Raw genomic sequence first — 13,051 nt, forward strand, 5'->3', positions numbered from 1 at the left:
ATTGCCAAACGTTTAAAGAGCTTCACAGCAGCTCCTGGCCCTGTTGGCTGCCTTCTGATCTGGGGACCTTCACTTGTGTCTCCAGCTACAACCAGGGCTGCAACTCAAAGGTCTCAACAATTTCTCAGCACTTTCCCCTTCCAGATTTCTTGTTGTCAAGTAGCTGCAAGAAAAGGTTGCAGAATACCAGTTGTTTCCTGGTCTTGGTAAAACCAGAAATCTCTTTATCCTGCTCCTTACTTTTTTAATTTTTTTTTTTAATCTTGTTGATGTCATGTGTTTTTAATGTAGCAACTGCAAGTCTGGTACTTATTCTTTAAATGAAAAAAAAAATGGAAGCCGTTAAATTTTGCCCAAAATGAAATTACGGAAGATATGGCTATATTTTTAAAATATCAATTTTGATAAAAATGATAAGAAATTTTCAATTTTCAACTGCTCAGTTTTCATCATGCCAATTTAATATCACAGATATGAGATCACATTTGCATGGTGTCCAGGACAAACAATTAGCTCAGGCTAATAAGTTCCAAAACAAACTTACGCTTAACTTTAATGCTGTACCTTTTCTTTTGGAAGAGTGAGATATAATAAGAAATTGTACTGCATTGCTAATACTGTATAGTGTAATCCATAGCTACTGAAAGCATTTTATGACATGACTCCATATGATTATTTGAACTTTTCTATAGGAAAAAAGAAAGAAAAGAAAGAAGAAAGTTTTTATTTTTTTCCTGACATTTATTAGTCATTAGAAGTCAATAGAAAAAATCAGTGTTTTATTATTATTATTATTTATTTGCTTATTTCATACACAGAGCAATTAAAAAAAATCCTCTATAACTTTTCTGTTGGGACATTTCCAGTCTTCTATAATGCTGCTGGAAGTGGGGAAGTGTAAAATGGAAGCTTCTGTACTAGCAGCTCTGCTACATGACACTGAAATAAAAGCCTGTTACAGAAAATCCATTTGTATTCACTCTGGATTTCAAAATTATTTCCATCCACTGACAGCTTTGGAATCTGTGTACTTGTAAATGCAAGATGTGCAGATGTGAGGAGAGCCTGCCAAGAGTCTGGAAAAGCAGCAGAAGCTGGTGTTGTCTGGTCTGATCAGGAAGGGGTTGACAGTCAAGCATTGAAAAGATCCATTTTGTGTGACAAGAAATATCTCCATTTATAGAGCACTGATATGTGTGATCCTTATTCTTTTTGAAACTCAAGCACAAGTGTGCCTAGGAGGATTTGTCAGTGTATTTGGAATGGAAAGAGGCACTGTGGGCTGGACAATCAGCAAGGAGGATGTCAAGGGAACTGGAAAAATAAATACATGGATGCTGAGATTATTGATTTGTTACGTTCTTCATATTTCACTTGGTATAAATACGGTCACTTCAAACTATGGAAACTCGTCTGTTTTATTTGGAAACTATTTAGCATAATGGAGACACTGCTTCAATTAAGCACTAGTGATAAACTTCTGTAGTATTCTAATTGCATCGGTTTTGCATTTGGTTCAATAGAAATATGGGAATATTGGAAATATTGCCAAAAAGTCATTCAATGTACAGTTATAAAATGTTGGAAAAGTAATCATGCTACTGAGGATATCTAATGCTTAGGGGGGGGTTTATGTAGTCTTAAGGGTAGAGGCATTCCAGATTTGGAAAATACATTTGAAAAAATCTGACTTTTAGTAGCTGTTGTATTTACTAAATTTTCTGTGCTCACACTTTAGGTATTATTTGAATTTCACCTACATGCCAATGGAACTACATATGAAATGAATGAGAGTTTAAAAACGAGCTTGTTGTCGTCTTACGCTCAGCAGCATTTGGTATACATTTTTCACTTAAATGACAAAACAGTGAGAATATAATGAGAGCAATATGGTCCATATCACCGACTGTAAGTTAGCTTTGCACGGTAGTTCTCATTAGCTACTAAAGGCAGGCAGCATTGCTGCTGGGGGTAAAAAGTTCAAGGAGTCCTATGTATAAAAGGTAGTTGTGTAGCTGATAGCTGATGCTCAGCTAAGGTCCCCAGTGGGTTGCAGGCTGGTGGGATTGCAACTACCACTTTAGAATGAAAGGTAACATTTAGAACCATCTCCTTTGAGTACGTACTTCACAGTGGTTTTTGCAACCACTGTGCAGTAATAAAGTGCAGCTCATTTTGCATGTGTTAGGACACAGGCTTCTTTTCTCCATGTCCAAATCTACTGCTGTTTGTGCTATTAAATCACGAGAACTTTTGAACTAGGCTTGACTGAATTACAATGAAGTTACGGCTACAAATATCAGCGGCCTCAGAGAGGTTAAGCCTTGATGAAAACTAGAGTGACATAAATGATTTTTTCCCACATCTTACAGATAACCTATGGTAGTATTGATTACAGGCTCACACTGTAGTACCAGTCTACAGCCACTTTTTTCATGCATTTGTGAATTTTAATTCATGTTTTCCCTTGATATGTTTGAATTTCAATTTCAGGCTATAGAGTATAAATAGAAATGTCAAGACACACATTCTTTGGGTAGAAAATCTAATGAAAAATTTGTGGTGATCTGAGGAGGAATATATGTGGATATAATTTTAAGATTTCCTTGGTCTTATATCAAGAGTGCATTTGTTCAACAGTGCCATAACCTTGTTTGGAACCCTGCTTTTTATAACTCTGTTGTGAAGATTAAATGTGGAATATGTAATTTTTTTAAAAAAAGAAATGGGTATTATAAGCACCAAAATAATTGCTTTCCTTGGTATTTTGAGGATCCATATATTTCTCAAATAAAGGGACTAAAGGGAATATTGAATTTTGTGTGTAAAAGGTATGTTAAATAATACATGTAACATTAACAATATAGCATTATAGAAGAACAAACATTTTAGCATGAATACACTCTTGCACCCTACTTAATAGCTTCCTTGAGGAAAAGATCCAGATTTTGCCTTCAGTGATTAGATTGATGGATGCAAAACTTATTCTCATCAATAGACAGACATCCACTTCAGTTCTGGATCAGATCATCTCAAAATGAGGCATTTCGTTTATATCACTCCTTTAGGTCCTTTTCCAGTCATGAGACCAGAGAGCAATTCTTTTATTATGAAAAAAAAAATCATCCCTTAAATTAGAGAAAAAGCGAGTAAAGGAGATGGGAGAGAGCAGGGTATGGAAACGACCACTCACTCACTGATCATCCTTAAGTCCATGTTCTCCTACTGTCCCTAGATCAATTTTAGAAAACCCTCTTCTGAAGCAGTGATGGGTCTAGTGGCAGAGTGTTGCTGCTTCACTGATTATACACAACGTCTGAAATGCTGAATTCCAGCTTTCCAGTGGACCAAATACAGGTAAGAATCTCAAAACAAATGAATAAATACCCAAATTTTTAAATGACATAATGGCATAAAGGTTAAAGTACCATGTGGAAAATTTATATTTGGAATTTCTTACGCTTTTTGCATACAGAGCAAAATCCCTGCCTACTATGCACACACTCAGGAAATGAACTGTAAATTGAGTTCTAAGTTACTGAAACTACAGTTTGTTTTCAGTTTCCTTGGTGCATGAAAAAAAATTAAATATATTCAGAGGCTGCTGCAAAGAGGATTTGTTATTTTCAAATAAAAAAATCTGCCAAAAGTTTACGTGTATAAACATAAATGTATGCATATTCATACTTACACATATAAATCAATAAGTATGTAAATACTTATATGTATGCAATTTTAAAGACACATAAAAAATTATCAGGTGGTTTAGTTGCAGTTGGTTGTTGACATCTTCTAGCTCTGATGCATTCAATTGCATATGCATATTTTTACATAGAGAATTTTTCCTTGAAAAGCAGAGGTTTCTGCTATTTGTATTAGCATGCAACTAATCAAAACCTAGGCCAATATTCCAAACATTAGTGCCCACAGCCAGCAACACAGGTAGTGTTTGGGTTATCAGCAGATACTGATGATCCAAACCTAAAACAGATGGCGCTTTATTCTGGACTCCCAAATGCAGTTCCATGAAGAACTGCAAACACCTGTGTTCAGCCTGTGCAGATGCAATGGGTTTTTATATTTTTTATTATTTGTTTAAACCATTTTGTTAAAAAAAATTATAAAGCAATTGAAAAAATCACTTGGGCCTCTGCCTTCTAATTAAGATATCTTTTTATCTGAGTATTTGGTTATGCAAGGTTATTTCCTTTGAAATCAAACAAACATGGAAACTTTCAAGCATCTGGGATGTGGACAACACTTTCTTCATTCTGCCATCGGTGACAGTGTTTATGACTCAAAGTTTTTATGAAGATGGCTATATTAAACTGTCCAGTATTAAATTGTATTAGAACAAGACATCCACATGCAGTAACTGAAATAGATATATATGTATGAACAGATGTCACACCTAGGTCACGTAATGCATGCTTCTATTACTGTTCTCCTCAAAATGTCTCTTTATTGTATCGTTTGTCACTATGTAGTCATTGCATTTTGTTTAATATTGTCATTTCCCTGACAGATATTACACACACTGTAATTATACATCTGTGAATGGCACAGTAGTAGCGAAATTAATCCTAATAGGAAATTTGCCATGCATATGTCCCTTGATTCATCTGGACAACCCACATGGTTAAAGTTAATTCTGTTGGCCTGAACTATTTAACTGTAAGCTATTCAAGGCAAAGACCCAGTGTTTCTACAGCATGAAGTGGGGCTAGGCACGACCACCTAGGTCATCAGATTCTATGCCTGTCAGAAGCCATCAATACATCTCATATGTACATGTATAATCATATATTGAAAAGCTTTCCCAGTGAAAGTGTACTTCTAATTGAAGCTGCGGTAACCATTTACAAACAAATTATAAAATTGGTCTAAATAGAAAGAGTAAGTAAAGAATCTCTAACTTTTGCGATAGTTCAAATTCTTAAAGACCCCATAAAATAAAAAATTATTGTGTGTGCACACAACTGTGCAAAGCATTTAGTTGGGAAAGAAGACATAAAAATCCCTAGCTCCCCCCCTCATCACTACAGAGAAGACTCTGACTTTTGAAACTTGGTGGAGGATGATTTCCTGCTTATTTTAGCCCTTGTTCATGTGGGAATTTTCCTCTAAAAAACTATTTGAATACACTTTCAAGGGAACAAGACTATTTCAGCATCCTGCATTGGGAGGTCATACACAGCCTGGATTACATATATGAGTAATTTTCCATTTCTGCAGCAGAATAATATATAATTTATCTGGCATTATTTTGTGTTGAGAATTTTTCAGCCTTTTTCATTATCTACCTTATCATTTTAATCCTTTCAAATGTAAAATGTCTATATACACTGAGCACTGCATCTATAAACATTCGATTGAGGGACTCTCTTTCTTGGCATCTGAAAAACAGAGTGAGATTAAAGGAGTAGCCATACTGCTGGCAAGCCATACGCATTTATCATCATCCTGGGCTGACACTGTGGAGGAGAGTCTCAATACATATTTAATTAAACTTCTTGTTCTTCCTCAAATGAAATCTTAGGATACAGGGAAAAGTAAGATGAAATGTGTACCACGACTGAATTTAGCATAATGCATCCATGACTCTCAGTTTTGGAAGGACTCCAGTGCTAAATAACTCGTAGTTAAAAGGGGTGAGGGGGAGGCTTTGTCCTTGCTTTCTAAAAGGCTCTTTTGTTTTTGTGAGATCTGGAGTTATCTCTCTTTGCTTTTACTTTGGCAGAATTAGAATCAGAAAAAGTATTGCTGAGGAATAAAGCTTTTTTGACATTTTAAAACAAAGTGAATAAAGTGAAACTAGGATCTTCATAAAACTGTACCAGCACCCAGATGGGAAAGAAGAACAGTCTCTCTGTGAATGGGAGCGCTCCTGTCAGAACATCCCAAGTACCATCCCACAAACTTTCTAGAACGGAAGCAAAACAAGCATGAAAAAGGGGATTTCTGAGGAGACAAAATTGGTTGCTTAAGTGTAAATACAAATATGTTATGAGCTATTCTGGATTATGTCCAGAAAAGCAACATAATGAAACTGTTATGTACTATGTAATTACAGCAAATACTGTGTTATTTTGGATGTAGACACTTGGACTGTAATATGGTTTTATCTGCTCAACATCTTTAATCCAATAGTCTTTAATCTCTACAGTCTGTTGTGCATTAAATAAATTCTTGACATCTTCTTGACAAGTATTTTCAAAATCATTTATCAAAAAAGGGTGTCCTGGGACTAGCCTAGATCCTATCACCCCGAAGAAGCAGCTCAACCATTCCTCTACCTGCTAGCATCCGCTCCAGTACAAGCTGGGGGTAAATCTAAGGGTACTGAACCTTCCCTTCCTGCCTTAGTGTTAAGTTTTCATTTTCATGTATCCCCAAATGCATGATCTAGCAGAGTTAGGGCTAGACACCCTAATTCTGACCCATCTGACACCTCCTCCATGTAGCCAGATCAAACTCACCGCTTTCTGGAAAGCATTTACGTGCTTATCTATGGGAATATTTGCTTACTATTTGGAATACATGCAGCCCAGTAGCCCAGGGTTATCCAGTAAATGGGATTTTTGCCATTACTACTGACGAGACAGTGCAGGTCCCAGGATTTGTCATCATTTCCCTCTAAAGAAGTCGGCAAGTGACATAAGGACGGAGAGCACCATTCAGGAGGGCAGGGATAGGCCCCCCTTCGGTGTTCAGGGGCTTTTTGGCATAACAGCTTTAACTATTATTAATGAGGTATTTCTGTATTAAGTAACATGGTCTAATAGACTCTTAAAGGTTTAGCTGGACTAACAATAAATTCTTAGCTTTGGGTTACAGCTTTATTCCCTTTTGCCCACTGCAAGATTTTGAATAGCAGAAGCCTATGACCCATTTTTCCTGAGTGAACTGTAGCCCTTGTTCTCTCACAACATACCCCAGGAGAAAGAGATGGTGCTTGGTGAAAAATCCACACAGTTTGCAGTCACCTTGGATAAACTCTGTTGCATATTCGCCGGGTGCGTGGGACGTCCTCACTCCTATAGTTTGTGCTGCATGCCTTCATTCTCTTGAATCCTCAATATTAAGGAGAGAAGTCAATTTGCGACTCAGAGCCATTTTACCCCAAGAAGTTTTTGAATGAAACCGATGCAACTGCTGAGATTGAGCAAAGCTCAAAGCTTATTCACAGTCTGAGCGTGACTATTGGATTACAGATACCATGAACGGAGGAGCAGTTTAGTCCTTTTCCATTTCATTGACGAATTGTGACGGAGCTTAGGCAAGAGCTAAATGCTCAGATGCTCAGCTGGACTGCCTGGACACTCATATTTAGGCAGTTATAGTCCTTACACATAAGACACTTGCACATATTCATATCTAGCTAGAATAATTCATTTATTAGAAAGAAAGGCACTCCTATATTCTGGATAAGAGAACCGTCCTTCTAACTCACACATTAGCCAACATAATTTGCAAAACCTTTTATCCTTACTTTCAATATTTAAAATACATAAAAGAACTTTAAAAACAGTGTTTATGTAAAACATGCCCTATTTGATTTTCAGCAGAGAGAAAAACGTAGAATTAAACTACATTTGGAGAGTTGTTTTGATGTAAGTAGTTGAGAGAAAATAGTTGATTTTTTTTCCTCATACAGCTCTATGGATGCTCACTGAATGACATATGAATTTGTAAAACAAATCACAATTCAATATTGCTGAAATTTTTTTGCAAATTCATTTTTATGATAGAATTCTATTTTGTTTTTGGCTAATATTTATAGGGACAAAACATTCTGGGATAAAAGGAAGTGCTTTTTAACATATACTTAGAATAGTATTTGCAGCCAGGTAAAGAAAGCCATATAGCCAAGAGTTAGTGCACTCACTATGTGACTATGTGGACTTCAGATGTCTTTGCTCTGCACTTGAGTGTATTCATTGCTACCTGAACTTAGCTTAGGACCTGGAAAAAACTGAGGGAGTGTAGAGATCTATGCAATTTAATTTATCCTTGTTCCCAGAGTTTATTACATTGTATTTTTCCTGCACAACAATTAAAATTTCCACCATTCTGGAAAATGTTCTACCATCTCTTTTGAGAAGAGCAAAACACAGCAAAATGCTGTAATTCTGCCCATTCAGAAGCAGTGCTGATTTACTAAATATGCCTCTACAATCCAGTGGTGAGAAGGCTATTTTGTGCCTGAGTTTTGGAAAGAAGAGTAGGTGAAAATGGCTGTGGACATAACACAGCAAAAAGAAAGACAAGGACAAAATGAAGAAGAACAAAAGACAGGAAGTGCAGCAAAGCAGTCACCAGTCAGTATTCTAGTTGCCAGTTTATTATCATTTAATGCTACTTGAATAAAGACAGTGTCATCTCCTCAGATCAGAGCAAATTGCCTTTCTGCTCTGCTACTTAAACAGGAAGCCAGGACTATTGTAATGGTAATTACTAGAGTCCCGCACCATGAGTTCCACCTCATAAGGGCTAATCTACTTTGCTAGAAATTGGCAGTATGTAAATTCTAACATTTGTAAAAGCACTTGTTGATAGGAGACAAAGCGGTTGTTGATTAAGCCAGAACAGTTTAAGATTTTCACAGTCTTGAAAATGTTTTTTATATCAAGTGGATGCGTAGTTCACAAATCCTTTATGCAATTAATAAAGATAAATAAAAATCAATAAACATTTGTTTTTGCAATATGCTTTTTTTCGGGGGGGAATGTGCTGTTTCATGAGCTACATACTTAGGAATACCATTCATTATTGTCTATCCTTTCAGAGAAATACCATTTATTATAATTTCACATACAATTTCTCATATGGCAGGAGGCTTCTTCATATATTAATCTGGTTCCACCCAGTTTGGGGTTGTACAGACCCTCAAGAGTACTATGTGCCCACAGGCAGAAAGCAGCAGTTAACAGAAATGACCAGGAAAATATTCAAAACTGTAGCAGAAAACTTAATTTACTTTCAATCCATCTGGAATTACCAAGTTTTTCCTGCTGTTATTATTTCATGCCTCTTGAGCTGTAATAAAAACACACTTTGGAGTGAGAACATGAAATTTTATTTCTACACTTTTAGTGCTACCTGAACTGGCAGTTGGATTTTAATTCTCTACAGCACCCAATGACTTTTTAATTATCTTCTTTGGCTCTGTCATATGCTTATTTCCCAATCAGCTTCAGAAAGGATTCTGCGCACTCTGGGAAAATTGTATATAAAATGAAAAATATAATTATGTTACAATAAATTATTTATTTAAGAACATTTTTAATAGCTTATTTTGCAGTCATGACATTATGTTTGTTTGTATGACAGCTTTTTTTCCTTTGTTGTTACTTCACTTTTCATATATACTTTCATATATAAGCATAGTTAAAATGAGTTACATACTCTAAAATTGGGCCAGAAGACTTACTGTTGAAACTGAAACTCTTGAAATTCCTGATAGAAAATTCTGGTGATATATTCTTGGGTGTCAACAGGAAACATACTAACTCTCCTTATTTAATGTTATTAAGTGCATTGAGTTAAATTACGCTTAAGCACACACTAAGTAGTAAGTTTAGAATGCATTGCCGAAGTGGGACCTTACTGAGTTTATAAATTTTCAAGAAAGTTCAGTAGAATAAGAAGCAGAGAGAGGTAATTATACCCTACATTGTGCATGTAGTACAGTTGCTCATAGACATCAGATTACCATTTCTTTTAAAAAAATAAAAAGGGGATGTATAATGAAAAAATGGATATATCAAAGGAGTATGTAAGGCATATAATTATATTTATTGATATAAATATTTTCTTCCTTATTAATATAAGTATTTTCTACTTTAGCATCTGCATCTTGCACATGCAAGACTCAGTTCAGAAAATTGAGACAATTATCTGCTGCTTAGGTGAGGCTCATCCTTTCCTAAAACAAAGTTGAAAAAAATAAGGGTAAATCTTAAGAGCTGAAATTCAGTATTGGCCAAAAAAAAAAAGAGAAAGGTTAATAGAAAAGTTCATACAAAAAAACTCAGATCTGCTCTGTTTCTCACTGTGTCGGTACAGGGAATTTAGGAAAGGAAGGATTTCCTTTAGAAAGGGAAATCTTTCTCAGTCTGAAAAACAACTTGCTTGGAGTTAAGGTAACAAGTAGGCAAAGAAATCAGTCAAGACTAGTAATTGTCAATAATGTTGGCATCTTACAATGATGCTAGAAACCAGAAAACAGAATGCAGGTAAGCAATAAGGTTGGTCAAAGAACTGGATAATTGTTAGAGAACCTAATTTTTCTTGAACCAGAATTACCCAGCAGCTTGAAAAGGATTTAGATCAGTCATTAGAAGACCATAAGTAAAACAATATTGTCAGCTCAAATGTCCCTAGATGGCTGAAAAACGTTGTCTTTTTTCATCCCTTCAATAATCAAGCCTTCCATTTACTGCTGGGAAGTTTGCCTCAGTCTCTGTGATTTCATGCACCACTAGCCAAATGGATACATCATTAAACCCATACTTATGGTGTCACCCTTATCAAGACGCCTATATATTTTGTTTTCGAGATAGAGAACATTTGAATAAACGGTTTAAGTTTTCTGAAAGGCTAAAGTAGATAAGTTTGAAATCTTTGTGTTTCAAATTTTCTGAAGCCAAGGTATACATACATTTAATGCAGAACTGTCTAGCCAGCATAACTTTTCTTCTAAATTAAAATGTATTATTGCACTAGGAATACCATAATAAACAGAAAATTGACAAATTTTAAATTTTGTGATGAATTCTGACTCTACTTCTCAATTTTTTTTTTAAATGGGAGAACATATCATTCATAGTTATCCATGATTTGAACAGTGATTGCAGTGTTGACTTCCCTGTAGAAAACTGCCTTAGAGGAACCTCATTTTTTTGCAGACCTTCTCCTTGGGGTTCTGCTGGTTGTGATTTCTGGTCTAGTTTGGTGCTGTCTGGCAGTGTGACCTTAACTTGATTTTACTAAGAAAATAGTTCTTAACACGCGAGAAGGCCTGTGAATGAAAGTCATACAAAATGGGTAAAAGCACAGACTGATGGGTAATTGCTCAAGCTTTTCAGAATAAGTACTGCTGTGAAAATGTAGAAAAAAATATAAGAAAATGTCAGAGAATTGGAAGACAGCAATTCAGATAGCCTGGCCTTTCCCATCTGGCTGTGACTGCCTGGGCTGCAGATACTCATCAAGGGAGGTGAACACGTTAACACTTGGCCTAGTACCTTGTTAGTCCTGGCTGTCTAATACATATATTTGACAATAAACAACAGCTTTGTACTTATCAGTTGTATAAATTATGTTCACAGAGCATCTGTAAGAATGGCAAAAGCTGTCAAGAGAAAAGGTTCCATAAAAGTTACAGTTACAATGTAATTTGTATATATATCTTCATAACTGTACATCTTTAAATATTACAAAGGTTAAAGAAATCTTATGTCAGAAACAAGAATCTGAGTTACCTTTAAATAGTGTCTTTGCCAGCAGGGTGTAGAAGTAGAAGTGTCCCTTCAAAGAGGCTTTCTCCAAATCCAGTCCAGACATACCTATGGGTCTAGTCCCTAAAATTTGGGTGTAGAAGGAAGAAAAACAGATATTAAACTGTGTCAATAAGAGGCCTAACTGTAGTATAATGTAGAATCAGACTATGGGAAACCAGAGTAAAATCAATTTAGTATTGTATCTCTTTACCAAAATACACAAACATGCAGACCCAAATCACATTGTACACAGACCTCTGGTTTTGCTTTACTCGGAAAATGAAAACTCTGTCTTGCCCAACTAAACTAAACACACAGAATTGAAAATGAGAAGTCCAAGTCCATAAAATACTGCAAGTTATTTATTCTGTATAAGTAGTAGCAATGGCTACTTTACAGCTCCTTCAAATCAGTTGGTCAATCAGAGGCATTAAATAGTTTTATATTTATATGCTCACAAAATGTCATCGTAAATGTTCTTTGTATTCTCTCTTTCTCTTTGCACCTGTGTAAAGTGTAAATACAGCCTTGACATTCCTGAGAAGTGGTGAAGTCTGTGCTCAGTAGCCTGTTTTCCAGTACAGTAATCAAAATATTTTTGGTGACACTATAAATAACTGGTCTGCCTATATAAACAGACCTTCTAGGCCTCAAGATTAGCGACAACCTCAATACCTAAGCTGACAAGACAACATCACCTATTGCCAGGTTAAAAAAAAAAAGAGAAAATCACACAAAAAGATGCTTTGTCATACAGTAGATAGTTTAGTTGCACAAGTCTTGACAAAGATTTTTAAAGTTTTCATGGGGAGAGTGAGCAAATTTAGGGAAGATAAATTATCGGAAAGCTGCTGAATTCAGAGAAAGTTTGTCTAGTGCAGAAAATCCCTGAGCTGGGAACCTGGAAGACTGAAGCCACAGAGGGACCATTGAACGTGTCCTCTATTCTTGTATTCTGTCCTAGATCCATTTTTGACCACTTTCTGGGACAGGTAGATAGACTTTTGTTGCTCTTAACAATTTCATGCTTTCTAAGAGTCCTCTGTGAGGCCCATTTTTACAACTTATGGCCGTCATGGGGAAAAAAATAATATAAAAAAAAGAAAACTATACCAGAGGGAAGGATTTAATTTTACATTACTGATGATAAGATGATGTTGTAATTTATGTCTTCATATCCACTAGAAATGTAAAGATCAATAGACTATGATGAACTTTATTATACCGTGGAAACTATCAAAATGAATTGTCATCTTTTTTTTTCCCCTCTTGTTGAATTCTCTGAAAAACAGAATTTCAGTCTTCTGGAATGGAATAATCAAGTTCCCTTGACTGGATATACATGAATGGGAGAGAAATCTTTTCTCCACCCTAATCAGACATTCAGATCTTGTGTTTATGAAGCACCATATCTGTGATTTCCTCCCAGGAGCTGCAAGAAGTAGATAATTTTTTAAATCCAATTATTTTTTAAATGATTTGCAGCAGATGCTTTACACTCCCTCCTAAGTCTAATGTGCCTGGCTGCCTATATGAAACCGTGATAG

The sequence above is a fragment of the Tinamus guttatus genome, unplaced genomic scaffold (genome assembly GCF_059628265.1).
Source record: "Tinamus guttatus ecotype Peru unplaced genomic scaffold, ASM5962826v1 Tinamus_guttatus_pri_ptg000213l, whole genome shotgun sequence".
In the NCBI taxonomy this organism is placed as follows: domain Eukaryota; kingdom Metazoa; phylum Chordata; class Aves; order Tinamiformes; family Tinamidae; genus Tinamus; species Tinamus guttatus.